At 45.4% G+C, this 27693-nt stretch overlaps 2 long non-coding RNA genes across 4 annotated transcripts in view; one reads left to right on the forward strand and one right to left on the reverse strand.

Moving 5' to 3' along the window:
* Window positions 1-11756, reverse strand: part of LOC123373238 — a 65895-nt gene extending 54139 nt beyond the window's left edge. Inside the window, exons 1-2 of the long non-coding RNA XR_006580627.1 lie at window positions 11671-11756; window positions 10309-10382 (exon numbers count right to left, since the gene is read on the reverse strand). This is a non-coding gene — a long non-coding RNA (uncharacterized LOC123373238). The remainder of the gene's footprint in view (window positions 1-10308; window positions 10383-11670) is intronic.
* Window positions 11757-11823: 67 nt separating this feature from the next.
* The window catches only part of LOC123373398, a 35994-nt gene continuing 20124 nt past the window's right edge, over window positions 11824-27693 (forward strand). The window contains exons 1-4 of one of the 3 annotated variants that reach the window (XR_006580708.1): window positions 11824-11914; window positions 12957-13019; window positions 14844-14949; window positions 17962-18070. This is a non-coding gene — a long non-coding RNA (uncharacterized LOC123373398). Of the gene's footprint in view, window positions 12173-12956; window positions 13020-14843; window positions 14950-17961; window positions 18071-27693 lie in introns of those variants that run through there. The other 2 variants (XR_006580709.1, XR_006580707.1) reach the window with 2 other exon arrangements.

Raw genomic sequence — 27693 nt, forward strand, 5'->3', positions numbered from 1 at the left:
AACAATACCCTCCCAAAGGAGCCTGCATGCTAAACTACAGACACAGAGAGGACAGGACATGAGCTGTACCAATAGCTGAAGCTGATCACAACCTGGGTTGTGTGCCCACTTACAAACACAGTGGGGAGTAAGATCCCTCCCCCCTTTACATCCTGATGTGGCCTCCCCAGATCTTGGGTGCAACCAGTGGAGGCTGAATGCCACATACTCCTCCTCCCCCTGCAGGTTGCCAGCAGTAGCTGGGTAGGGGATGGGGAGTGAGCAGAGTCATTGCACCAGCCAGCAAAGCTGAACCTGCAGTCATGGGTGGTAGACAGGGCCGCCCAGAGGATTCAGAGGGCCTCGGGTCTTCGGCAGCGGGGGGGCCCCGCTTCAGCGGTAATTTGGCAGCGGAGGGTCCTTCCACTCTGGGACCCGCCGCCGAAGTGCCCCGAAGACCCGCGGCGCGGACCCACTGCCGCCGAATTACCACAGAAGACCCGGCACTTCGGTGGTGGATCCTGCTTCGGCGGTAATTCGGCAGGGGGGGGTTCTTCCGCACCAGGGTGGAAGGACCCCCCGCCGCCAAAGACCCAGAGCGGAAGAAGCTCCGGGGCCCCCGAAGCCAGTGAAGGACCCCTCTCCAGGGGCCCCGAAAAACTCTTCTGGGGGCCCCTGCAGGGCCCGGGGCAAATTGCCCCACTTGCCCCCTACTCTGAGCGGCCCTGGTGGTAGAAAGGAATGAGGGAGCACCAATATCCACCACTTACACGGGGCTTGTAGTAAAACCACTATCTAGCCATAAGCAAGGATGGAAAAATTTTATTTGTCAGTTGGTTTAAGATTTAAAGGGGAGAAGAGGTGCCTGAATAAATACACAGAGGTTTTGAATATTCATCAGTGTGGTATATTCATTGAATAAGCAGCTCGGGTACGAGAAGGCCTCATCATAGCCCATCGGTCATCTGAGGATAGCCGTATGGCAACTGTTTTGCATTAGAACCAGCTCTATGGCAGGGAAGTACTGTTTTCCAGAGTATGATTATAATTCAGCCTCAAATAATACGACATACAGAGGAATTCTGCTAAAGTCTCTGACTAGGGGACAGAAAACCCTCTGCAGTTACAGAGACTCTAAGGACATCTACCCTTCTTTGTAATTAACTTCTCCTGTACGAACACAACCTGACCTTGTCAGTATGGTCTTGTCCAGATTTTTCATGTGCCATAGGTTATATACATTGCATGTCTCTCAGTGTCTGTAACTTACTCCCTCTCCTCTATGAATTCAGTGGTCAAGAGATAAACAAGGAGCCCTTGGATTTTTAAATACAGTCAAATCTCAACAAGTTCTTCACATAATTGAAAAAAATATATTAAAGGTGGGGGAAGGGAAAGGGAAGGAAGAAAGATATTTATAGGGTGGAAAAAAGAAAATGCTCCATCAGAAACCCAAAATAGGATATCAAGACCTGTGAGGTCACTTGGAGAGATGTACAAGCACACTGTTGTTTGCCCATTGAACTGGGGATGAGATGAACCTAACCTTCCATATTTATCTCTTTAGCACAGAGTGAAATTAATCAGAGAGAGAAAGACTGGGTCATTTTTTTTTTTATGATGGCTTTTGTGAGTAGTAATTTTCCTTGAGTAAGGACTGAATGGAGATTTTGAGGCTGTCTAAAGTCTATAGCTAAGGTGACTTAGGAGGTGATCTTGGAAGGAACGGAATTTCATGCCTCCGAATATCCTGGATGAAAGCAAGTTCCCAACAGAAATTCTTCTAACCATGTTGCATATTGCACAACTAGCTAAGTGCATGGTATTTACTCGGTGTGTTTGGGAGGGGGGCAGAAAGGTTCAGAAGGTGAATTCCACCTTTACTTCACTATCCAGCTACTTGACTAGCTACTTCGGGGAGGGACAAACAAACAAAAAAACCCAGTGGACTAGATAGATCAATGGCAGGAATTTAACTTTTTTCAGGGGAGAGGGGCGGGGGGAACTTTGCTCTCTCATTTCCATTTTAACTGGTCTTTTGGAGGGAATCCCGTTTAGGCACTGTTTGCTATGGAGTTCTGGCATTTGTACAGCCAAATTAAAATGAGAACAGGAGAGGTGTTCAAGTCTGTTTCAAAACCCACTCTTTCTGAAAGTCTGCTAAACTTCCCTTCATGTGTGGCGAGATGTGGCCTAAGCCTTCCCCAAGCTCCAGCAATCCTGCTTTGCAGTTGATTGTAAATTCTCAGAGTCTTCCTTTAGAACCTGAAGTTCAAAAAGGGAGCGATGCATCACCCCTGCATACCCCTACAAGACGTTTCAAAGGCATAAGCCTATTTGAGAAAACTTCTAAGATTTATCTGGGAAAAATATAGAAGGGGTAATGCTGTGAATCTCCTACAAATTATACAAAGATGACTTGAAAAGCTACAGTATGTCAGTTTTCAAAAGTTCTCGTTAACCCTCCTGAGACTGTGAAATTCATGGATATGTTGATTTATGCATTTATTGGCTGTTTCCCCAGGGGAAACTGTATTAAGAACCGTACTTTTAAAAAAACCTAACAAATATGGACCTAAATATAAAATAGACCAGTAAAAGTGCAAAAAGAGAAATCAAAGGAGAAAAAAAGAATCAGAATAAGAAGAAATGTTTTAATCATTCCAAAGTTTCTCTCTTTTAGTTTGAATTCTCTCTTTGTCGCCCTCTTCACAATGCAATGAGCTGCACCGTTCATGTTAGGCTGTAAGACCCTCAGATGGAGAGATCTGAGAAGGAAAGTTAGACGGAGCAGCAACAGGAGGTGGTGCTAGCAGCCGATGGTAGAGATGGACAGCATGTGTTTTTGGCAAAGAGGGAATTGTAGCATCCGGTGCTTAGAGTAGAGGTGGGCACACTACGGCCTGCGACCCTCCTGCCCGGCCCCCGAGCTCCTGGCCCAGGAGGCTCGCCCCGGCCCCTCCCTTGCCGTTTGCCCTTCCCCACAGCCTCAGCTCGCCCCGCCGCCGGCACAATGCGCTGGGCGGCGGGGCTATGAGCTCCTGGGGCAGCGCTGTTGCAGAGCCCAGCATGACCCGGTGCTCTGTGATGCGCGGTGGCATGGCTGGCTCCAGCCGGGCAGCACAGCTGCCTGTCCTGGTGCTCTGGGCGGCGTGGCTGTAGTGCCGCCAGCCACCGGTGCTCCAGGCAGCACGGTCGGGGGCAGGGAGTGCGGGAGTTGGATAGAGGGCAGGGGAGTTCAGGGGGGTGATCAGGGGGTGGGGGTGTGAATAGGGGTCGGGGCACTCAGAGAGAGGGGAACAGGGGGGTTGAATGGGGGCAGAGGTCCCAGGGTTCAGTCAGAAAGGAGAGGGGTGTTGGATAGGGTGGTGGGGGACAGTCAGGGGTTTCAGGGGCGGTCAGGGGACAGGGAGCGGGTGGTGGTGGATGGGGCAGGAGTCCTGGGGGGGGCGTCAGGGGGCAAGAAGCAAGGGGGGGGTTGGATAGAGGCCTGGCTGTTTGGTGAGGCACAGCCTCCCCTAACCGGCCCTCCATACAATTTTGGAAACCAGATGAGTTCCTCAGGCCAAAAAGTTTGCCCCCCCCAGCTTAGAGTGAGGGAACCAGGAACTGAAATTGTGACAGCTGCCATCTTAACCAGCCCCACGACTGAACCTGGGACAGCCCACACTTCAAACATGAGCTGTAGAGACAGCTTGAGGGCTATCAAGAGTCACAACCACTGTGGATCAGCCCCAGAGTGGGTCCTGTAACATAGATTGAGGAATGGGTTATAAGCTACGTGGGCTTCTTTTTCCCAGCTGTAGCTACGACTCTGACTTGCTCTGTAACCTTGAGCAAATCATTTAGGGCAAAATTGTGCCATGATCCCATGTGGGTACTCAGGGGAACAAAGGGGAGCGGGGTTTCCCTACAACTTCCCTTAAACAATGCATGGAACCCTCCCAGATCTCGGGCCTGGTACAGACAGAGGGAATGAGCAGGGGGAGGCAAAGCATGGGTGGAGCCTCAAGTCCCATCTTTAGCTGTCAACCAGCAGCGTTGGCCAAGCACATGGGGAACCATGCAACACGCTGGCAATCTGAGCTGCTGTTCCTACCTACAGCTTCTGCTAGGGTCAGGCAGCTACGCATCATCCCCTACACAGGACAGAGCCTAACAGGTAATGCTACCTGCCAGCTGTACCTCAGTTCTGCCTCCCTCCCTGCCCCAGTCGCCTAGGGATAGTAATGCCCAACTCACAGGGGCCTCGTGAGGCTTAATTAAATAACGCCTGCAAAGCGCTTCAAGACGAAAGGCTCTAGATCAGTGCAAAGCATTACTTTGTATTTATTGTTATTGATCTTTTTTAATCTAGCAAATGCAGAATCATAGGACTGGAAGGGACCTTGAGAGGTCATCTAGTCCAGTCCCCAGCACCATGGCAGGACTAAGTATTATCTAGACCATCCCTGACAGGTGTTTGTCCAACCTGCTCTTAAAAGTCTCCAATGATGGTCATTCCACAACCTCTCTAGGCAAGTTATTCCCGTGCTTAACCACCCCGACAGGAAGTTTTTCCTAATGTCCAACCTAAACCTCCCTTGCTGCTATTTAAGCCCATTGCTTCTTGTCCTATCCACAGAGGTTAAGAAGAACAATTTTTCTCGCTCCTTATAACAACCTTTTATGTACTTGAAAACTGTTATCATCCCTTTCCGCAGTACTCCTTCCTAGGCAGTCATTTCCCATTTTGTATGTGTGCAACTGATTGTTCCTTCCTAAATGGAGTACTTTGCTTTTGTCCTTATAGAATCTAATCCTATTTACTTCACACCATTTCTACAGTTTCTCCAGATCCTTTTGAATTATAACCCTATCCTCCAAAGCACTTGCCACCCCTCCAAGCTTGGCATCATCCGCAAACTTTATAATTGTACTCTCTATGCCATTATCTAAATCATTGATGAAGATATTGAACAGAATCGGACCCAGAATTGATGCCTGTGGGACCCCACTCATTATGCCCTTTGAGCATGACTCTGAACCACTGATAACCACTCTCTAGGAATGGTTTTCCAACCAGTTATGCACCCACCTTATAGTAGCTCCATCTAGGTTGTAGTTCCGTAGTTTGTTTATGAGAAGGTCATGCAAGACAGTATCAAAAGCTTTACTAAAGTCAAGATATACCATGTCTACCGCTTCCCCACTATCTGCAAGGCCTGTCAAAGGAAGCTATCAGGTTGGTTTGACATGATTTGCTCTTGACAAATCCATGCTGACTATTACTTCTCATCTATTATCTTCTAGATGTTTGCAAATTGATGGCTTAATTATTTTCTCCATTATCTTTCAGGGTACAGAAACTAAGCTGACTGGTCTGTAATTCCCCAGGTTGTCCTTATTTCCCTTTTGATAGATTGGCACTATATTTGCTCTTTTCCAGTCTTCTGGAATCTCTCCCGTCTTCCATGACTTGTCAAAGATACCATGTAAAGCAATTTGCAGATGGCAGTCAGATTATTAAACTCACTCCCTTTTACCTGATCACTCACGCTACATTTAATCTTGGGCTTTGAATTTCCATAAGAATATCTTTTTTTAGACTCTTTTGGCATAGCTCTGAACTGATCCGCTTCATCAGCGGTGTTAGGAATGAAATAAGGATCAGGACTTTTGGGATTGGCTCTCCCAATTGATTTGCTGAGCATGGATGAGTCGGACATATTTTGACAGCAATGGTAGTTACACACAGGAACCACACATGGCTCGATGGGAGAATCTGTTATGTAATGGCAGAGCCCCATCAAGGTTTAGGATCGAGAGTGCAGGCACATTCGTTTGGCTGAGTTTGGATCCTTATCCAGTCTACCTGATCATCTTTAGTGTGTATAACTGGGATGGAACAGGTTTTCTGCACCTCCTGTGAAGATAGGTATTGAGTTACCATGGTAGGGATGACTATGCAAATGAAAGAATGTCTTATTGATATGAAAGCAACTGCTAACAATTGTTTAGCGCTTCCAAGTTTTGTGCAGCTCCCTATGTGACATTTCATGCTAGATACTTAATGAGTTAATTTGCAAATAAACCGGAAACTTCAGCTTATGATCAGAATACCGTGCCCGCATGCACTAGTGAGGGTGGGACATGGAAGTGGGGTTAGAGTCAGGGCTGCCGGGGGGGCAAGTGGGGCAATTTGCCCCAGGCCCTGGGCACCATAGTGGCCCCAACGAGAATATAGTATTCTATAGAATTGCAACTTTTTTTATGGAAGGGGCTCCCAAAATTGCTTTGCCCCAGGCCCCATGAATCCTCTGGGTGGCCCTGGCTTAAGTAGGTAAAATAATAATAATAAAAATAATTGGAGATATACCTATCGCCTAGAACTGGAAGGGATCTTGAAAGGTCATCAAGTCCAGCCCCCTGCCTTCACTAGCAGGACCAAGTACTGACTTTTGCCCCAGATCCCTAAGCGGCCCACTCAAGGATTGAACTTACAATGCTGGGTTTAGCAGGTCAGTGCTCAAACTGCTGAGGGATGTGCTGCTGAGAGGTAGGGTGTCCAAGTGCTGTCAGTGTTAGATGGGATTGTCTCATTGGGACCCATACAGAAGCCCTTGATATCTGTCTCCAACACCTGCTGCTAGAACCATCTCCTGTTGCTACCACATCTTTCTTTCACTGAACTAAAGTATCTCTTTAAAAAAAAAAAGATGTTCTAGGCATGTTCCAGCCACTGCAGAGAACAAGTGGGCAGGAATGGGCCAAGTCCAGTACTGATGAATCTCTGCCTATGACCAAGCAAAGCCTCCATTAAGCAGGGATTGTTGTAGCAACAAAGGCAACAAGCAGCTACAGGTGACTTGAAGGGGAAGATTCAAATGCCATTGTATCCTCTGGCACATCTCTTGTTTGTCTGTGTTCAGGAGGGTATTTGGCCCTTGGTCTCATTCCTGACTGAGCTGACGAGGACTGTAACCTCCACTGAAAACACCACCCTATGGCTCTAAGAAGAGCTGTCTGCCCAGAGCCTGGGCTGGATGTTTCCCTCAGACTGCTTGTCATGCAGTCACACAGAGCTTGTTAGCTCGGTGTAGCCATACACCTGTGAGTGTCTGAACAGCTGCAGTGGGAAGCAGTCCTGTGCCACCCAGGCACCCTCTTTGCTGCAAAATCCCACCCAATTCCCTTTATAATTCCATCCCCGAACTGAAGGGGGGGATGGGGGGAATCTCCTGCCTCTGATAGCATATCCCTCCTCCCCTTCACTAGGCCACTCACCACTCGGGACACCTCCTCCTGGGTGATCCAGGATTAGCTCCTTCCAGGTCTGATCCCCTCTTCTGTTGCTTGTTCATGCTCCTGCCACCTTTCTCTCTCTGGTTCAATGTGATCCCTCTTCATGGCCCGGCCCTCTAGCCAGGTCACTATGTGTTTTCCCCCTTCCAGGGTTATCCAAGGGTCTCCACAGAAAATGGAAGTCTTCTCTCTCACTGCACCACTTCCCCAGGGGATGATAAGGGAAGCCAGGATCACCCTCAACTCCAGGTACCAGCTCAGAAATCCTCTAATCAGTGACCAATGTCAGCAATGTCCCCACTTGCTGCTGTTTACCTGAACCTTTTCCTGCTCTGCCTCTCTCAGGCTTTTCACTCTTCCACCCTTCTGGGCAAACCTTCCTTCAAGGCCTAGATCCCCACAGTTCCTACTCTGCCTCCAGCCACCCCCAGGTTTCCGCCATTCCCTCTCTATTGTCCAAATTGTGATTGCAGATTTCCTCACTGCAGCTCTTTCCTCTGCCAGTTTCCTGGCTGTATCCTAGCCCTGCTTGTTCCTTCTCAGCTGGGCTCCATCATCATTCAGGGGTTACGTAAGCCACCTATTTCCCCTCAGGTGTGGCCTCTCTGTTTCACTGGCCCCTTCTCAGCCTCATTAGCCCTTCCTAGGCTAGTGCGGGGTGACCATGTGGGAAGAGCAAGTGTTTTGTTTTGTTTTTTCTTTTCTTTTCAGAATGAACAAGATTGCCCCAAATGGCAGGTATATTCAGAACAGTTCCCAGCACAGATGACCACTGTAGCTTGCGGAAAGATTTCTACCACCACCCGCCATTCCAAATCACACGCCTTGAATGTTGTTCTGCACTGTCAATATACTGAGCTCAGAGCTGTTTTCAGAGTAAAACAGAAACATTTCAAGCAAAGTGCAACTTCCTATAGCGGAAGGAAAATGGCACTGCCTCCTCCTTTGATTATGTATATGAGGAAAATGTTTCTGTTTAAATACCACCACCTTACTCATATCGCACTTTTCATCAGTAGATCTCAAAGTGATTTACAAAGGAGGTCAACATCATTACCCTGTTTTGTAGATGGGGAACCTGAAGCACAGAAAGGAGGAGTCACTTGCCTGAGGTCACCCAGCAAACTAGAAATAAACCCAGGTCTCCTGAATCCCAGTGCAGTTCTCTAGCCACTAAGCCACACTGCCTCTCCTGCATGCCCCACTTTCTCACTCTAGTGTGTGAGCAACCATACCCCTGACAAAGCAAGGATTCAATGTAAACTAAGTGGGAAGTGTATAGGGGAAGCCCATGTTATAATGTTGGCAGCACATCTCTGTCTGTTTTATTATACACCTCCATGTCGATATAACGCTCTCCTCGGGAGCCAAAAAATCTTACTGCATTATAGGTGAAACCGTGTTATATTGAACTTGCTTTGATCCGCTGGAGTGTGCAGCCCCGCCCCCAAGCACTGCTTTACCCCATTATATACGAATTTGTGTTATACCAGGTCGCGTTATACCGGGGCAGAGGTGTATTTATAATATGTCACATACAAATAGGAAGGATGGTGTTGCAGTTAAGACACTAGGCAATGAGGGATGAAATCCACATTCAATTCCTGCCTATGCTGCCCCTTTCCTTCATATTATTGCGCATGCCATTTAATTTGTCAATTATCCCACCTATAATACAGGGATAACAACTTGCCATCTCATGGGGTGTTGTGGAGATAATTAGATTAAGTTTTTTGAGGACGTCTTGTACTATGGTGATGAGGGCCCTTTTAGATACTTACAAATGTAATAGACACTGCCTACAGAGAAATGTTTCGGTTCATTCCAGACTTGTGCAAGTATCAGGAATATTTATCTATCTGGGCAATTTTGAATCAGGATCTTGTTTTCTCACAACAAGCTCTGCAAATGCAGGAAAAGTCTCCTCTACAAAATATCATGCTTGCAAGACATTGGGTAGAGATTGCCCTATGTTTTGGGGAGAGGAGAGCTGGGGATGGAAGACTTGAGATAACTTTGTCATCTGGTTTGCTCTAAGTGAGGGATCGGCAACCGAGGGATGTGCTGTCCATGGTTTCCCACAGCCCCCATTGGCCTGGAGCGGCGAATCACGGCCAGTGAGAGCTGCGATTGGCTGAAGCTGCGGACGCAGCAGGTAAACAAACCAGCCCGGCCTGCCAGGATGTTTACCCTGGCGGGCCGCGGGCCAAAGGTTGCCAATCCCTGCTCTAAGTTGATCTAATTGGCTCACTCACATGGACAGCAGAGATGCTGAATCTCATCATCAAATGCTCTAGTCTGTTTAACACTTCAGTTAAGGGCATGATCCTGCAAGGTTGAGCAAGCTCAACTCCCATCCAAGTCACTGGGAATTAAGGGAACTCAGCACCTTTCAGGAGGTTCTTGGCCACTGAGGTCCTAGTTCTGCCATCCTCACTCACACTGACTCATACCTTATTTTGCACCTAGTCCTGTTGAAATCGATGGTACTACATTGAGTGAGAGATCTGTTAGAGGGCTTTCCCTTCACCCTCTCCCCTGGTTCTTGTCACACAGACAGAAAGCAGAAGACCAGAAGTCCAAAGTGCAGACAATGCTATGTTTACCGGTGTTAGTTCCAGCAAACATGTGTCCCATAACTCGGACACCTCAGAGCCTTGTGATGCCTCCCCTCTTCCACTTGTTGCCAATGTCTCATTGTGCTTCTGAAATAGATCCGCCCTATGTACACTTATTCAAGTGACTATAGTCTTATCCTTCAAGGAGACCACCAAACCCTGCTGAAGAAATTTCACAATCAGATAGTGTTTCTTTTCAGTTCAGCAATTTTTTTCAAAAATGTTTGCCAAATAATGCAGATAAAATATCATAGTGAATTTCATTTATGAGAAGTTAGTTGTGAATACATACAATTCAAAAATCTGAAACTGAAGGTGATTTGACTGGACACAAATATGACATTAATTGGTTTTCTGATTGGATGAGCAAGCCAGAAATCTTAAAATCAAGCTTCCATTGCAAATACTGACATTTTGTAAAACATACCTTCCATTGATACCTTCTAATAGTCATCTAAAATTAGCTGTTCCTATTAGCATCCCAGCCAGCAAACTCATTAACTAGAATAACCACAGAAAACAAACACAAAATGGGAACCAAGTCAGTCATGGAGAATTCATTTCAAGATTCAGACAAATATTTGCAGATCATTTACAGACATGTTTTACCCAGCTCTAGCAAAAAGTTCATATTTTGTGTATACTTTATGGAAAAAAAAACTACCCCACAAGTGCAGACGAGCCTCTTGGCCAGCACTGGAAAAGCTATATATAAACATGTGAACATATAAGGGCATACACACAAAACCAGCATCAACTTCTCAAAGGTAACAGTGGAGGAACCTCAAAGAACCTAGAGACTGGTTTGGATAATTATCCTGAAATTTGGAAAAAAATGTTGCCTGAACTATACAGACCTAGCTGAGTCCCACTTGGACTCATCCACAAGTCCAACAAAAACATTCCTCCCCTACACACATGCATACAGCCATTTTTACTACTGCTGGGATCTACCCTTTCTCAGAAGCCCCTTGGAGCGCTCCCTTATTCACAATAAAGAACAGCAACTTTGAGAGCCCCCATCCTGACCACCTCTCCCTCTGACCCACTTTTCATCCCTAATGGTCAAACCCGCCTTGCCTACTTTTGCTGGTTTTGGGGGTGGATGACAGTAAAATATTTCCTCTCCCCCTTTTCGGATGTCCTCTGAAGACATCAGATGGAGGTTACTGTGATAGAGCCTTCAATGGCCAGGCAGCCTCCTGGCTAGATCATTGGTCAGAGGAGTTGTAGAGGGACCTGGGCCCTCCCTCTCCACCAGGTCACAGCCCAGGGCCCTGTGTGGTTCAACCCCTAGCCAGGGGAGATGGGTCTCCCTCCCAGCTGGGGGGGATTCAAAACCAATATCCCTGGGCTACTTCCTACTAAAAGTCTCTTTAGTTTAGGGCATGGCCCCACTACTCTAGTTACCCCACAGTGGGGGCTTATCTGCAGGCTCCCCTTGGCAGAGGAAGGCTAACTTGCCTCCAGTGACTGCTCTGTCCCTTCAGACAGACAGACAAACAGAGCTCCTGCCTCTTCACCACTCAGCCCCTGACTGAGCCAGGCTCCCTTCTTTTCTCCCCACTCCAGGCCTGGCATTGGCTGCAGGTATAGTGGGGCGGGGCTAGCTGAACCCACAGGTTTCTTTAACCCCTTCTCTGCCAGGCGGCAGTTTCTCTGCTCCTTCACAGTTACCTTCAACTGACTCTTCAGAGGGCGACCTGGCGTAGGGCACTGCCTCCCCTAATTCACAGAGTTGTTCTCTGAGAAGGATGGGAGTGAGATGAGTCCCCACCGGGCCCCTCACCTGATCTGTCCTGCTGTTGCCACCTTCCATACAAGGGTCTGAGGCACCTAGAATCCCTGCCCCAATAGCAAAGCAAGAAGAGAAGCAGATTCTGGATAATATAGCAACTAAGCGTAGATTATGATGTCAGCAGAATGTGTGGGTTTTGGTGACATCAGCATATCTCGGAGGTTTATTTTTTAAACCACCTAAGGAAAACAATGTGTTATTTAGTGATGTCTGAATGAGCTGACAGTTGGCAGAGGTGAATGGGAGAGTGTGTGAAGGTGCCATCTGTGTGGCTGCACTGTTAACTGGCCCAAACTTCTCCCCTCGCTATGTTTTGATCAGAGTGAGGTAACAGATGATCAATGGACTCTGAAAGGTCCATTTCAAGAAGGAGCTGAGCTGCTGCAACTTTGGGATTGAGCAGAGATTGACAAGGCAGCTGAGTCTCTTCCCTTCAGCAAATCAACTCTTTCGGGGTCGGGGGGGGAGGATTAGTTGTGAGCCATCTTGGAAGGTGAGAGAATAAGGTAGCATCTCCCTGGGTCTGAGCGGACAGAAAAAGGTCCACAGGATCCAGTCTGAAGTAGATGATATCTGAATTAGGCCCATATGAAGAACCTCTCACCTTGAAGAAAGGGAGCAAGAAAGATCTTGTGAATAGCAGCCTTAATGGGAATTGCTGTGAGAAATTCTCTGAAGAACCCAGTTAATGGCCAGAGGTAGCCAAAGTGGCTAAACAAAGCTTGATGGTCCCAGTCAGGGGAGTCTCAGGCCAAGGGACTGTAGCAGGTGGCATCTCAGAGTTCCAGCCTGCAAGTGAGAAACTGGGTGATTGGGAGGCTAAGCCTCGAAAGTCAGAGGAGTGAGGAACAGAGTGGGAAGACACCAGCCCAGAATAGATAAACCCTAAAGATGTCAGGGAAGCACTTTTCTATCCAAAAGCACAGATCTTCTATAGCAGTGCATGGGCCCATAGAGATTAGACTTTATCAAGAGCAAAAGGCAAATGACCATTAGCTATTAGAATTGCTAATTGTGTTATGCCCTAATAATGTTATTTGCAGTTAGTTAGAGTCAGTTTTTTGGGTTTTTTTTAATTTAACTATCCTGCTGCAATGTTTCTAGCTTGCAGCTGACCTTATCTCTGCCAGGTTGAGAGTAAAGGTCCTTGTTTATTTTGTGACCCCAGGAATCTAAGTTAGCAGAGACCTCTATTAACTCCTGGTTCACTGGCAGATGGTTGTGGGATAATGTAAAAGCAGCTTCTCGAGTGTATAAAACATTTGTCCTTCTTCTAGGTCAGGAAGGGACTAATCAACAAGGTGATTGACGGAGCTGAGCTTGTTCTAAACAACACCCTTGTTAGTATTTTTCTCTTTGTTTCCTCTGTTTGGATCATAATGTCACTCTTTCCCTGAATGATAACCCAACAGAGAATGTGTTCTAAGACTGTGGAAAGTTAGTACCAACCACTGGAAGGACATCATTAGTCTGTAAAGCCCCTGAAGCTAAATGTGTAAGGCTAAATTATGTCCTTAGATAGATGTTTCCAATTCCCCTTGAAGTCAATGGGAATTCAATATCTGTGGATCCAATGGCAGGATTTGGTCTTTCATTCCTTGGAGAAAGCAGTTTTCACAATTTTAATGTAAATGGCAAAGAGAGAGGAATTAAACACAGCCTGGACATATAGAAGTGAGACTGCCAATCATCACAGCATTTGTGCATCGTTTGAAACAACTGCTGGGAATTTAGCAGTATGAAATAAGCCTCCTGACCATAGGATAAATCAGGAAGTAATGAGCTGTGCCCATGGACCTCCTGACCTGAAATGGTCATAGATGTAAGAGGAGACTGGTGGACCACCTCTTATTGTAATGCCAACAGACCCTCCTTGCTGGCAGGCAGGATCAAACCTGGGACTTCTGGAGCTTAGTGCATGAGCCTCTACAGCATGAGCTAAAAGCCAACTGGCTACTAGCTAATGCTGTAGAGCAGACTCACTTTACCTCTCTCTCTAAGTGGTCTCAGTGCCACTAGATGGGGTGGGGTTACATTATCAGCAAGCCCTTCCATGACTGCATACTGCAGGACAGCACTTAGAGACAGTGTATAGTGACACTTAAGCAGTTCAGGTTGTATATAGTTAGACAGGATCCTAGACAGCCAGATCACTACAGGGCTATCTTTTACCAAGAACCTCAATGAAAGGGTTATTTTTATGTTAATTACTATCAATTTCCTTCTCTTCTCTACTGCCAACACCCCAGTAGGTAGCAGGATTGAGTAGTCAGTGGCTCTATGAGTCTATATACACAAAGGATGTCAGAGAAGAAAGCTTGGTGGGTTTGGTTAACTATTTGTTAATAGTCAATTATTGGTTGACTACTTCTCTTAGTTCTGGTTCAGGTAGATTCATGCCTAAAGTGTCTCTTTGAGAACTGCTTTCGAAGAAACATAAAACAAACAAACAAACAAACAAAAAACAACTGAGCTAATACTTGAGTTTTCCCCACAAAGTGGCAGTTTTTACCTGAAGCTGCTGAAGAGTGTCCTTGCCACCCAAAACTCCACCTTGGCTGAACCCATCCCTAGAGGAAACTCAGCCTAGAGAACAGAAAGGGTTTGCACAGTGAAGCTCCAGGTCTGGGAAGAAGTTCACATGCTACATCCAGTCTCTCAGCAGGGATTTTTCAGAACAGATTGCATACAGAATGAAAACTAGGGTGAGGGTGGTAAGCATGTAAGCCATCTGCCCAGTACCAGCACAAGAGGTAAAACATGCTCATGTTGCTCTTTGCATTAAAACAGGGAGTGCTTGTACTGAATTAAAATATATTTATTTTAGGATTACATAACAACAACACAAGAGAAGCCAGAGCCTGCTGTACCCTGCAGGTCATGTTATGTCATGGTCCGGGGCCCTGCCTTCTAATATAAGATATGACCCTTCAGGCCTTTGCAGCCACACCCCACATTATGATCTCTCTCTTCCCGTGACTTAGCCCCCTGGTTTATTCCCACCCCTTCTGGGGTAACAGAAAGTCCAACAAATAATAGTCCCAATCCTTATGTCTCGGTTTTTGCCCTCAGCTCTGGGCCCTATGGTCCCTACACCCACTCAGTCAAGGCTTTCCATCATCCTTTCCCCTACTCAGGGGTCTCCCTAGATTCCTTCCTCACAGGCTGAGTGGTGAAGCAGCAGGACTGTGAATTACAGGAAGAAAGACCAGTGCTGCGTTGGAGTGACCATTGGCAGGGGATGTCTGGGCAGGAGGAGGCACTCTGGCGGTGAGTGAATCCTGTTACAATATTACCCATAGCTTGTGTAAAATATTGACTTTCAGGCACTGCGGGGAGGCTATCAGATAGGTCTCTACATTTTTAACAATGTGAGTAATCATCTGAACAATCTGCAAAGGGTCGTGTGGAATTCTCCATCATTAAACATTTTAAAATCAAAATTGGATGTTTTTTTTCTGAAAGATGAGCTCTAGGAATTATTTGGGGGAAGTTCTTTGGCCTATGTTATACAGGAGGTCAGACTACAGGATCACAATGGTTCCCTCTGACCTTGGAATCTGTGAATCTATATAATAATCTTTTCACAGGCCTTCTCCCCACCACCTTTCCAGGGTCTTGTAATGAGAAAGACCTCCCAGGGCTTCCTCTTGGGGGTCTGTTTCCCACCCCTGGCTGCATTCCCGACCCACCACAACCCTCACGTCAGGGCTCCTGAGGGCTGATTCCTGGGTTTCCCTCTACCAGCGAGTCCTGCTCCTCCTGAGTTATTTCAAGATCACCCTCTGCTCTTGGGTCCAGCCTCTCCAGCTGTTTTTTTTCCCCCCTCCACTTTATGTTAAGACCCCACAAGGCTTCTACCCAGCAAGGTATCCCAGCTCCATCATAACCTTCTCTGAGCCAGCTTCTGCTGCTCCGTCCTGTGGTCTCTGGTACTAAGAGCGGGACTGTAGAATTCCTTCTCTCTCTCCCCACCGCTGCCGCCCCCTCTCATCTGTGGTTCCTGTCTTTAGAGTCACCATCCAGCTCAGCTTCTTCTTTAATTAACCCCACCCCGCCCTACAGGTGCAGCCAGTAGAATAACTGGTCTCGCTCAGGCTCACTTTAACCCTTTCATCGCCTGTGTGTGGGATACACACCCTATCACAGCTATCTACGCTACTTCTCTGGCCCCCGTTACCATAGTATCTGAGCCCTCATATTCTTTAGGGTCTTTATCCTCATAACACCCTAGTGATAGAGGTAAGTATTATTATCCCCATTGTACAGCTGGGGAGCTAATGCACAGGCAGGCTAAGTGACTTAACCAAGATCATACAGTAAGTCAGTGGAAGAGCAGGGAATTGAATGCAGGTCTCTCCAGTCCCAGCTGGCACCCCGAGCAGCGGACCATCCTTTCTCTTTTTCAGGAGATACTTTATACAACATAACTGCTCTTGTACCATCTGTGTTTTACATAGAAATTTGGTAAAACCACCACTCATTTTTAAATGTAAAGAAAACGAAGTGAGCTTCAAGTTTGAAATGAAAATGTAGCTATTTCACTCTGTATTTGCTGATGCCCACCACTAATCAGAGTATACAAGGGGCTGCAGCAGAGGAATCTAATTACCCTTATCTTAGTTCAAATAATGAAGAGTGTTAGTACTAAGGACAAGACACCTTGTTTTACTGGATATAGAGCCCATGACAATCATGGGTTCTAAATTTAGAATAAACTACTAGGGCATGTCCCACTTGGGCTTGACCAAACGCGATTTCTGGGCTGCTGCATGTTTTCTAAATTATTCCCCCGATCATCCCAGAAGCAGGGCAAGAATTATCCTGCCACAAGGATCCTGACTATTTGTGTAGCACAAACTTCCATGTAGCTACAAAAACAGGGACAGGAGCATTTTTTTTCCCCTGTTGCAAAGACGACTGACTTTGTGGCTGTCTAGAGGTTGTCTTTCTAACCTCTCTATCGTTTGGCATGCGTGGGTCAAAATAAATACTCTCTCGCTGGCTAGATTTTGTATTTCTGAACACCTAGGGAACCTTATTAAGAGGAGTCAGATTGTCCCTAATGGGCTATCAGGTCACAGTTCAATGAGGCTCAGTGTTCTAGTTCCGTGTTTTAAAGTGCATCACCCTTATTGTCTTTTCAATATTAGGCTACTGCACAGCACACAGTCTTTCTTCGGCTTTTCTGGGAAGCCACATGGGAAAGAAGTTTGAGACTTTCCCTTCTCTGAGAAAGTCTCAGGACATTTGTAATTGTGCTCCCTCGTTGTGATCTCGGGGTTGGTAAGAGCGATCATTTCCCTTTCTTGGCTCAGCCAGAAACCTTTAAAACGCTGCAGTGCAATCTGCACTAGCCGGGACAATCTACCCCACCTCGCTACTCAGGCTTGAAGCCCTCCCAGGATACCCCAGGGCGTGTGTGCACTCACTCACTGTCTGTGTTAGCACATGATGGGCTTGAACCCACAAAGTGGGATTTCCGGGAGAGTTGAGGACAGTGGCTGTCTTGCAAGAGGTTCTCAGTACCATGTAGCATCAAAGTCTTGAAAATATACAGGGTCAGTTTCTGTTATTGATAAACTGGTGCACTTTCATTGAGGTCCAATGAGTTGCACTGGGGGAGTTGAGGAAGGAATCTGACCCAGGTTAGGTTTTAGAAAACATATCATGCAGATAGATATACTAATGGGGAAACTGTCAGGTTAAAAATGATGGGCCAGATCATCCTCTAGTGTAAGTCAGCACAGCACCATTGACTTCCATACCCTGATTTACATCAGCTAAAATGCTGTCCCAATAGTAATCCCTTTAGGGTACAAATAACAGATTAGTTTATTAGAATGTATTTGAATGTACTTTTCACCGTAAAGGCTGTTTGAAATATTACATATTTTTCAGCCCTTGCAAAACAAAACTAGACCAGCAGCAAAAAATTGACAAGAAAAGGATTTTTTTCCCCCATAGTATTTAGGCTTTTTTTTTTTTTTTTTTTTTTTTTTACAACTTTAGGAGTGAAATCCTGGACCCACTGAAGTCAACAGAAAAACTTTAGTTGGTGTTGGTCCTGCTTTGAGCAGGGGGTTGGACTAGATGACCTCCTGAGGTCTCCTCCAACCCTAATCTTCCATGATCCTATGACTTCAACCAGGTCAGGATTTCAGACTAGGTGTTTGGATAGTTCAGAAAAGTATCTCACGTTTTGGGTGCTCATGTGGAATGAAATGATGAATGAAAAAGTGTCTCCTAGGAATGAAGCCTGTCACTTTGTTCCTTTCCCAGGCTGCCCCCTTGGGCCAGGATGAGACCTTTCCACCTTCCTGGATGCTGATCTGCAACATCCAGGTAGTGCACCGCACGGGTCCAGTCATGGGAGACTCAGCCTTCCAGGTACACCCCAGATAGCCTACCCCTTCCAGGGTTGTCAGCAAAGGAAAAGACACAGATACAAATGAACTGTCACATGGATGTGGTAGAATTCTCTTTCCTCAGACAGACCCAGTAAACCATGGCCTCAATCAAGTCCACAGGGTAGTCTATATAATAATAGTGCCACAACAGCAGTTCCATATAAGGCCCATCCTTCTTTCATCTCACAGCAGTCATTCAAAAAGCTCCTGCCTTCAGCCAACCCTCCTCCTCCAGAAGCTGAGGACTAGAAATCTGCTCTCCTCCCTGATCTGTCCTCAACTGCGCAGTGTTCTCTGCTTTTAAGCTTCTCCCTCCAAGTCCGACATCTCTCACAGGTGTGGTGGGGTGGGGCTGATTGGCCCCACAATAGGTCATTAACCCTGTATTACCCAGCAAGGGGATTGTATACCGCCTCATAAAGCCACACTGTGGAGGACTCAGGATGGAAGTTTTAAACAACTGACAAGTGGCAGCCGGGCTGTTGACTCCTGAATCACTGACCATCAGGGGTAAAGTTTTAACCAAGAATAATGTATTTGTTTGTGTTGTGGCCCAGATGAACTTGAAATGTAGTGAGAAGGAGATAAGCCAAACCTGTTATATTTATTTAACACTCCTGGAATTTGGGGTTGCCTAACCAGTGAGGCTTTGCAAAACCACAGATCATAGAACCATATGGTTAAAAGGGACCGAAAGGGTCATCAAGTCTACCCCCCCGCCAACATGTTGTGACTAAACCATCCAACACAGATGGCTATTCAGCCTCCTTTTGAAAACCTCCAGTGAAGGACTTGGGACTTGGAGTCCAACATTCTCTGGCATTTATTTCTTCTAAGCAAAATCCCTCTCAAATGAGGATCCACAACAGCAACATACATCTCGATTCCCTATTGGAGTTCTCCCCACCTATCAATACTTTAAAAAAAATAAATACCCTAGCTACATGTGTGTTTTGGACTAAGGTGCACCTGGGTAAAGAATAAAGTAAAGTGTTCTTCCTCTGCCAGTGTCGGAGGACGGTCAAGGTTGATTGACATCCTTAGCAAAATGGCAGCTTTTCAGCTCCAGACTCTGCAGACGCTCCTCTATTCCTCAGAGCCCCTGCCCTGGAGGCACTATGCTGTCTTGTTCATTTGATTATGGTTAGGTTGGGAGTCTAAGCATTGATAGGCAGCTGTTCTCCTGTTAGATACTAATAGGTTTGATGTGCTTGCTTGCTTTATTTATATATATTATAATTCATTTCAAAGGTTTATTAAATGCTTGGAAAATCCTAACGCCTTTGAGACAGAAAGCTGGGTCCTTTAGCTTTGCACTGAATTACTGAAGCTAAAAGGGCCAAATGCAGCATTGGGATTCACTGATGCACAATCCCCATTGATATCTGCATAAGGGTAGAATCTGAAGTCATATACAAAGGCAAAATTTAGCCCTTATACATTGATAACCTCATATGAGGTTCTGAGCTTCCAGCACCATAATTCAGCTTTGTTGTAAGCAAATGAACTCCACTGCAATCAGTGGTGTTATGCCTGCTTACATATTTGGCCCCCAGTGTCTCATTTCAGTTCTGGTAAGAGCAAAAATGAAAAAAAAAAAGTGGATTGTATTTTAGCTTTTATTGAGTTTACAGGGAAATGTATGGAAGATCCAGATGGCATCTCATTTGATCCAGTGTAAATCAGGAGCGACCAGTTGAAGTCAATGAAGTTACCCCGGTATAAAATTGGTGTTCCCAATCTAAGCATCAGCTCCAGCAGCCTTCAATGTTTCAAGTCAATTCATTGCTACAAACCTACCTACTGTGCGTCTGTAGGAATGCAAAATTATGGGGACTGATGGTCACTGAATTTTCACGGTGAGTCTCAGCACAAAGATGTATCTCTACTTGTGATATGGCTGGAGACTGCCCTGTGATTCAGTGACTGCTGTGGTGGGATAATGCACTGGGCTGGAAGAGAAAGAAACCCAGCAAGTCCTCCGGCAGGCAGGCAGCAAGGTGAAGGATGATTCTCTAACAATGTCCGTGCTTCTTTATTTTTCAGCTGTCTGTTGGTTTCTGAGCTGCAGCTCGTTAGAGCTGGACACCACAGGGGGGGAATGCCCATTAGTACAAGGTCTGGTGAGGGATTGGTGTCTAAAATGCATTCAGCTTAAAAATGGTGGGTCTGATTCTCCCTTCAGATTTGTAACCCTATTGGGAAGTCAATTAAGTTATGATGGTGTAAAAATGGTATGGAAGATGAATCGGTTCCTGGGCTTATACTTCACAAGAATGGCTATGCAAGGATGGCACCTTTTCCTCAACAGATCTGCTCCCTGTGTCTTTGAGCGACATCTGTTGACTTTCCTGTAAAAAGGAGTGTTTGCCTGCCAACTCCTATCAGCACTGCATATTTCCATAAATGAAAAAAGAAAAAAAGAGCAGTTGCAGTAGCAAACTATTGTCTTTGAAACAAATCCCAGCATACTTTGAAGCTGTTCAAAATCCAAACACAGATGCAGCCCCGAATTTTACAAATGGTTCCTTCTTTTCATAATGGTGTGTTCTCTACCACAAGATCTAAATGCCTCCCTGAACTTCGGTGTACTTGGAATCCAAATCTGGGTCCATATTTGGGGGTTGTGCCTACTTCTAGCAAACAACTAAGCATTTAAATGTACTGGCGGCTATTGCGTGATTTGCAGCATCACTACCGCTAGGTCATCCAGGAGGATGTGTAACTTTTTAGGACCACTGAGCACTGTGAAATTTCCCTATTTATCACAATTACAGAAACACCTGTGCTTAACAACTCTGTGCAAATCTGCTGAAAATTCAGTGCTCAACCAGCCTCAAAATGTTGTCTTTTTAGTTTAACATGTAGTTGCCATACATAATAGGCTGGAGTAGTATGCATTTCTGGAATAGGGATGGAAGACACAGTGTGCTTTCAGTGAAAATTGACTGAGACCTTCACCCAGAACTCAAACTGACAAGATGGGTGAGGTAATATCTTTTATTGGACCAACTTCTGTTGGTAGAAGTTACAAGCTTTCACGCTTCACAGAAATCTTCTTCAGGTCACCTACCTTGTCTTTCAAGAATATAATTATCAGAGGGGTAGCCGTGTTAGTCTGGTTCTGTAGAAGCAGCAAAGAATCCTGTGGCACCTTATAGACTAACAGACGTTTTGCAGCATGAGCTTTCGTGGGTGAATATCCACTTCTTCGGATGCAAGGCATTGATGTTTCGTAGCACTTTACATTTTCAAAGTTCCATTTAAACATTGACAAGTTAATCTCCACAACACGCCTGAGAAGTAAGTGGCTAAGAATTATGAACCCTGTGTAACACCTGGGTAAATTTAGTCAGGGAGATTAAACCCAATGAGTAGGATTATCATGTGCACCCAAGGAAGTAAGGAGCACAAGTCCTAGAAACTTTCTATGGGATTTGTGCTCCTAACTCCCTTGTTTCAGAGTAGCAGCCGTGTTAGTCTGTATCCGCAAAAAGAACAGGAGTACTTGTGGCACCTTAAAGACTAACAAATTTATTTTAGCATGAGCTTTCGTGAGCTGCAGCTCACTTCTTCGGATGCATAGAATGGAACACACAGACAGGGGATATTTATACATACAGAGAACATGAAAAGGTGGAAGTATGCATACCAACAGGCAGAGGCTAATCAATTGAGATGACCTATCATCAGCAGGAGGAAAAAACTTTTTGAAGTGATAATTAAGATGGCCCATAGAAGGTGTGAGGAGAACTTAACATAGGGAAATAGATTCAATTGGTGTAATGACCCAACCATTCCCAGTCTTTGTTTAGGCCACAGTTAATAGTATCTAGTTTGCATATTAATTCAAGTTCAGCAGTTTCTCTTTGGAGTCTGTTTTTGAAGTTTTTTTGTTGCAAAATTGCCACCTTCAAGTCTGTCACTGAGTGGTTAGAGAGGTTGAAGTGTTCTCCCACTGGTTTTTGAATGTTATGATTCCTGATGTCAGATTTGTGTCCATTTATTCTTTTGCGTAGAGACTGTCCGGTTTGGCCAATGTACATGGCAGAGGGGCATTGCTGGCACATGATGGCATATATCACGTTGGTAGATGTGCAGGTGTACGAGCCCCTGATGGCGTGTCTGATGTGATTAGGTCCTATGATGGTGTCACTTGAATGGATATGTGGACAGAGCTGGCATCGGGCTTTGTTGCAAGGATAGGTTCCTGGGTTAGTGTTTATGTTGTATGGTGTGCGGTTGCTGGTGAGTATTTGCTTCAGGTTGGGAGGCTGTCTATAAGCGAGGACTGGCCTGTCTCCCAAGATCTGTGAGAGTGAGGGATCATCTTTAAGGATAGGTTGTAAATCTTTGATGATGCGCTGGAGAGGTTTTAGTTGGGGGCTGTAAGTGATGGCTAGTGGTGTTCTGTTATTTTCTTTTTTAGGCCTGTCCTGTAGTAGGTGGCTTCTGGGTACTCTTCTGGCTCTGTCAATCTGTTTTTTCACTTCAGCAGGTGGGTATTGTAGGTTTAAGAATGCTTGATAGAGATCTTGTAGGTGTTTATCTCTGTCTGAGGGATTGGAGCAAATACGGTTGTATCTTAGAGCTTGGCTGTAGACAATGGATCGTGTGGTGTGTCCGGGATGGAAGCTGGAGGCATGTAAGTAAGTATAGCGGTCAGTGGGTTTCCGGTATAGGGTGGTATTTATGTGACCATCGTTTATTAGCACAGTAGTGTCTAGGAAATGGACCGCTTGTGTGGATTGGTCTAGGCTGAGGTTGATGGTGGGATGTGTCATTTGGCAAATCCCACCCAGCAAATCCAAAATTAGGCACCCAAATCTACAGATACATGTTGAAGCCAATGTCTGGAGCTTCCTCAGAGCCAGGAGCTCAGTTTCAGTGAGATATGGGGGCCTTTGAAAAGCCCAGCCTAATGGCATTGTGAGCACTCAATACCTCTGAAAATCAAGCCACTCACTTAAGTGCCCTGTCACAGCGTGACTGGCCCCTTTAAAAGGAAGCAGGATCCAGTACACCTGGATTGATTACTTGCTGCCCGGTTGGGCTTAAGGGAATATACCTGGGCCTTATAAAGGGGGAGATAGCTGAGGGTGGCTCTTGGCAGTGCAGGAAATCAGAAAGCTGCTGCAGGGCCCTGAAGGGATGGCTACACTTCAAAGAAAAAAACAAAACAAAACCCGGCACTGAACCTCAGAGTTCAGGGCAATTGGCTCCTGCTTATAGGGCTAAAAATAGCAGTGTAGATGTTCCCACTTGGCCTGGAGCCCAGACTCTGAGACTCTCCCCCCTTACCGGGTGTCAGAACCCAGGCTCCAGCCTGAGCCGGAACATCTACACTACTATTTTTAGCCCTATGACCCCAATTGACTCAGGCTCCGAGACTCAGCACTATGGGTTTTTCTTTGCAGTGTATATATACCCTGAGTCAGCATGGGGAAAACACCAGTGTGGCTCTGCTGAGGCCTGCCTCAGTTTCCCCTTCATTCAGAGATCCTTAAAGAGTTGAGATACTTTAAATAGTCCTCATGCTGGGAATTTAGTAATTCCTGTAAAAGTCTTTCAAAATAGAACCAAACATAAAAATCTTTATCTCACCTAGGTCCAGATCTTCCTCCCTCAGAATCTATCGTTTCTTTAAAGTGCCTTTCTTTCACCCTGCTCCCAGGGTCAGTCTTCCTGCTCTCCGAGCACCTCTTGCCTGGAGTTTGTCCTTGTTCACAGGCCTCCCCTGCTTGTGTCTTCCCCTTGCTGACTCAGGGCCCTGCCGGAGGCTTCACACCCCTCACCATGTTGCAGACATCTCCCAACACTCACCTAGAGCTGCCTCCCCCTTTGATAAGGTCCATGTGCCCACCCTGTCACAGAGCTGGGCATAGAACTCAGAGTTCCAGGATGAAATAAATCTAAAAACAGCGGCACTCCTGAGTCCTAACATTCCCAATTGGGCCCAAGGAAGGAGGGGTCCCAAGGGAGAGATTTCCCTCTCGAGACTTCCATCTTGGTTTTGTTGACCAAAGTACAGATAAAATTCAGAAGCAGCTGCAAGTTTTGGTGTTTATCCAAAGTGAATCTAAACTCTTAACCAGTTGAGCTTTACATATCACAACTCAGGCTATGTAGTCAACATCTCTTCAAGGGCCTTTGTTAAGTGACTGTAGTGCACTTGCCGTCTGATTGTTTTTATGTTTGATCAGTCAGTATACATATATTTTAGCCTATAACAACATCCCAGGAAGTGGAAATGAAAAGCAAGCCTGCGAGAAGAAGGGGAGATGCTAGTTTACAAAAACAATTTTCATAAAACAAAGCAAGCAAGCCAAATGTTTTCTGCATGTAATTGAAAAATCGTCTCAGCAATAAAGGCTACAGAGCAGGGAGCAATGGCAGGTAAATAACCAATCAAAGGAAGCCCTGGTACATCTTTGTCCAACAATAATACCTGGACTGTTAAATCTCTGACACAGGTACTTTCTATTCCTTTATGGAGCCGCACCATATTTTGGCCTCTGCATCCTACACTGAGAGCACATGCGCTGATGAAGTTTTCCTTTTCTCCTGGTAAAATAGTGATGCTTGCTGGATTATATACTAATTTTAAAAGAAGAAATAAAAAACCAATGCTAGAACACATGCATGAAGAAAGCAAACATTCTGCCTAGCAATTCACCTGGACTCGTAAATGCTTGCTTCTGGGAGGGGGAAATATCACACTGGAAATATAACTAATAGTTCTGTGCTCTTCACAATAAAAAGGCCCAATCCTGATTGCTGCTGAGTTGCTCCTTCAAGGTGCTGTGGGGCACATTATTATAACTTTGCTCATATTGAGTACTGCCATACTCCACAAGCAGTCCCCTGAATACTAATGGTTAGGGCCCTACCAAATTCACAGTCGTGAAAAATACAACATGGACCGTGAAATCTGGTCCCCCGCATGAAATCTGTCTATTGTGTGTGTGTGTGTGTGTCAGGGGAGTCACAGTATTGTCACCCTCACTTCTGCGCTGCCTTCAGTGCTGAGTGGTCGGAGAGCGGCTGCTGCAGTGTGGGCACCCAGCTCTGAAGGCAGCGCCGTCACCAGCAGCAGTGCAGAAGTAAGGATGACAGTACTGCGACCCCCTACAATAATCTTGTGACCCCTCCCCCAACTCCCTTTGGGTCAGGATCCCCACAGTTACAATACTGTGAAATTTCAGATTTAAATACCTGAAACTGAAATTTAAGATTTTAAGAATCCTATGACTGAAATTTACGCAAATGGACCATTAATTTTGTAGGGGCTCACTACGCGTGTAAGGTATTACTTATGAGTAGGCCCTGAGTATCCTCAACACGTATTAAGTATCCAGTAGCCTGATCCTGCAAGTTATTGAATATTTCCAGCTTGGTGCTCAACACCCTGAGATCCCATTAATATAACTAGGAGTTAAATGTGCTCAGACCTGCACAAGATCAGATGCCAGCTGAGCTCCCACAGATGAAAGTGCTGAACCTCTCACAGGAAATGAGCCCACTGCAGGGTGTGCTCAACACGTGGGTCCAGTTTTTCAAAAGAGCCCAACTCCTTTAAACACCAACGGACAGATTTTCAGAAGTGTTCAGCCCCCAGCAAATGTTCCATACAGCACAACAGCCAAGGTGCACCTAACGTTTCCAAAGTCTTTGCAAAATATGGCTAATGGGGCTGCTGCTGCAAACAGCTGAGCACCTTTTAATCCTACTGAAGTCAAAAGAAGCTGGGGATGCTCGGCTCTCCACTGGGCCATCGGCTCTAGGAACTGTATGTACTCAGCGCTAGAATGGCGTGGGAAACATTTTTCTTGTCCCAAGAGAATTTCTGAGATTTTGAAGAAATTTCCTGTCCCAAATTGGGATGAAAAGTGGAAATTGAAAATGTTTGTGAACCAAAAATAAAAATAAAATAAAAAAAATTGAGAATTTCTAAATTTTTCAATTCAGTTTTGACACCTTTATTTATTTAGGTACTCTCAATTGCCTTAAATTAAAAAAAAAAAACCTAAAAATGGAACTTTCCATTTTGAATATGTCAGCATGGAACATTTGCACAATTTCAAAATCTTTTTCCAACATTTTTTTGAAATGAGAAATTTGGACCCTTTCCTCTGAAACGTTTCAGTTTTGACCAAATGTCATTTTGAGGGGGAACCCCCCCCCCCCACATTTAATAGAAAGACTCCCCACCAGCGCTGCTCTGCACCTTTCCTCAGTTTGACCTGCATCTGCAACTAATGCTCTCACCTCCTCTCTCACGGTTATATTTTCCCTCAGGGTTTCTCTCTGTTAACTCCAACATACTATACACACACTGCTAAATCTCCTCTCCACGTCCCTGACCTGATTCTGTACTTTCATCCCTTTCCCTCCTCCCTCCACCTCATGCCTTTAAAGTTACCTTTAAAGCCCTTTCTCTACCATTTGTTCTAAAAAGTAAACTCTGAAATTGTTTGCGCCCTTCCTTTCCAGATGCTGCTACCGACAAATTATTCCCCATGGGCTTCTGCTCAGATTTCACCTCTGTACCATTTGGCTCACAGGACATATTTTTTTTAACTCAAAAATCTTTTAACTTCTCTTTATTTTTTCTCTCTCCCTCATGCCCCCACCAACGCATAACAAAATACACAGCTCCCATCCCCTAAACAGCCAACATTCCCTTGGAAACAACGACACACAGCAAAGAATTTCTGCAAAGGTTGTGCCATTCTGTTCATAAATAACAGGTACAGAGCTTGTCTACACAAAAAAATTGTGCTGTTTTTACTGCACTAGAATAGTTAAAGTGGTACAACATGCTCAGAGTGGATCCAATCACACTGGTGTAAAAGTGCTTATACTGGTATAATTATTCCCATTTGAGAAGGTGAAAAAGTTGTACCAATTTAAGGCACTTTTATACCAATACAACTACTTCCACACTAGGGTTTGCAATGCTATAACTATTTTGATTTAAAAAAAATACCCCTACCCCCTCCCAACAGCAATAGTTATACAAGCAGAAAATTTGAGTGTAAACCAGGACTCGGTCTATAATATTCAGGATGGGCTAACCCATCTATGTAGAAGAGGTATTAGCCGAAACTTTCTCCTGTTTCTCAGACTGGACCCATTTTGAGCTTTAAAAATGTTCAAATGACTTTTATTTTCCTTACATTCTGGCTTTGTCTGGTACCAGAGGGGAAGTAGCAAAATTCAACCTTTCGCAAAAGATATGGAAGTGATATTACTGAAATAGGTATCTGAGATGGGCACCAACAGAAGTGGGTAACAGCACTTGTCGATACACCAGACCTACCTGTTTTAAGGTTTTCTATAGCACCCATTATCACTGCCGTATATACACACTCTCACAAACAGTATCTAACTATATCATTGATGGGTTAATAGCTTGGTGCCTAAAAGGTATTTAAGTGAGAATAATAGTGGGTAACTGACATGGGGCAAAGTCTAATCAGTTTGTCCATGTCAACATCCACTGAAGGCCCCTCCAATGACATCCGTAATCTTTGGATTAGTGCTTTAATGCATCAGTGGAAGGCATTTGGATTACCATGGGTGATGGGTTCGGTTAAAGAAC

Source organism: Mauremys mutica, chromosome 6, assembly GCF_020497125.1.
Source record: "Mauremys mutica isolate MM-2020 ecotype Southern chromosome 6, ASM2049712v1, whole genome shotgun sequence".
Lineage (NCBI taxonomy): Eukaryota > Metazoa > Chordata > Testudines > Geoemydidae > Mauremys > Mauremys mutica.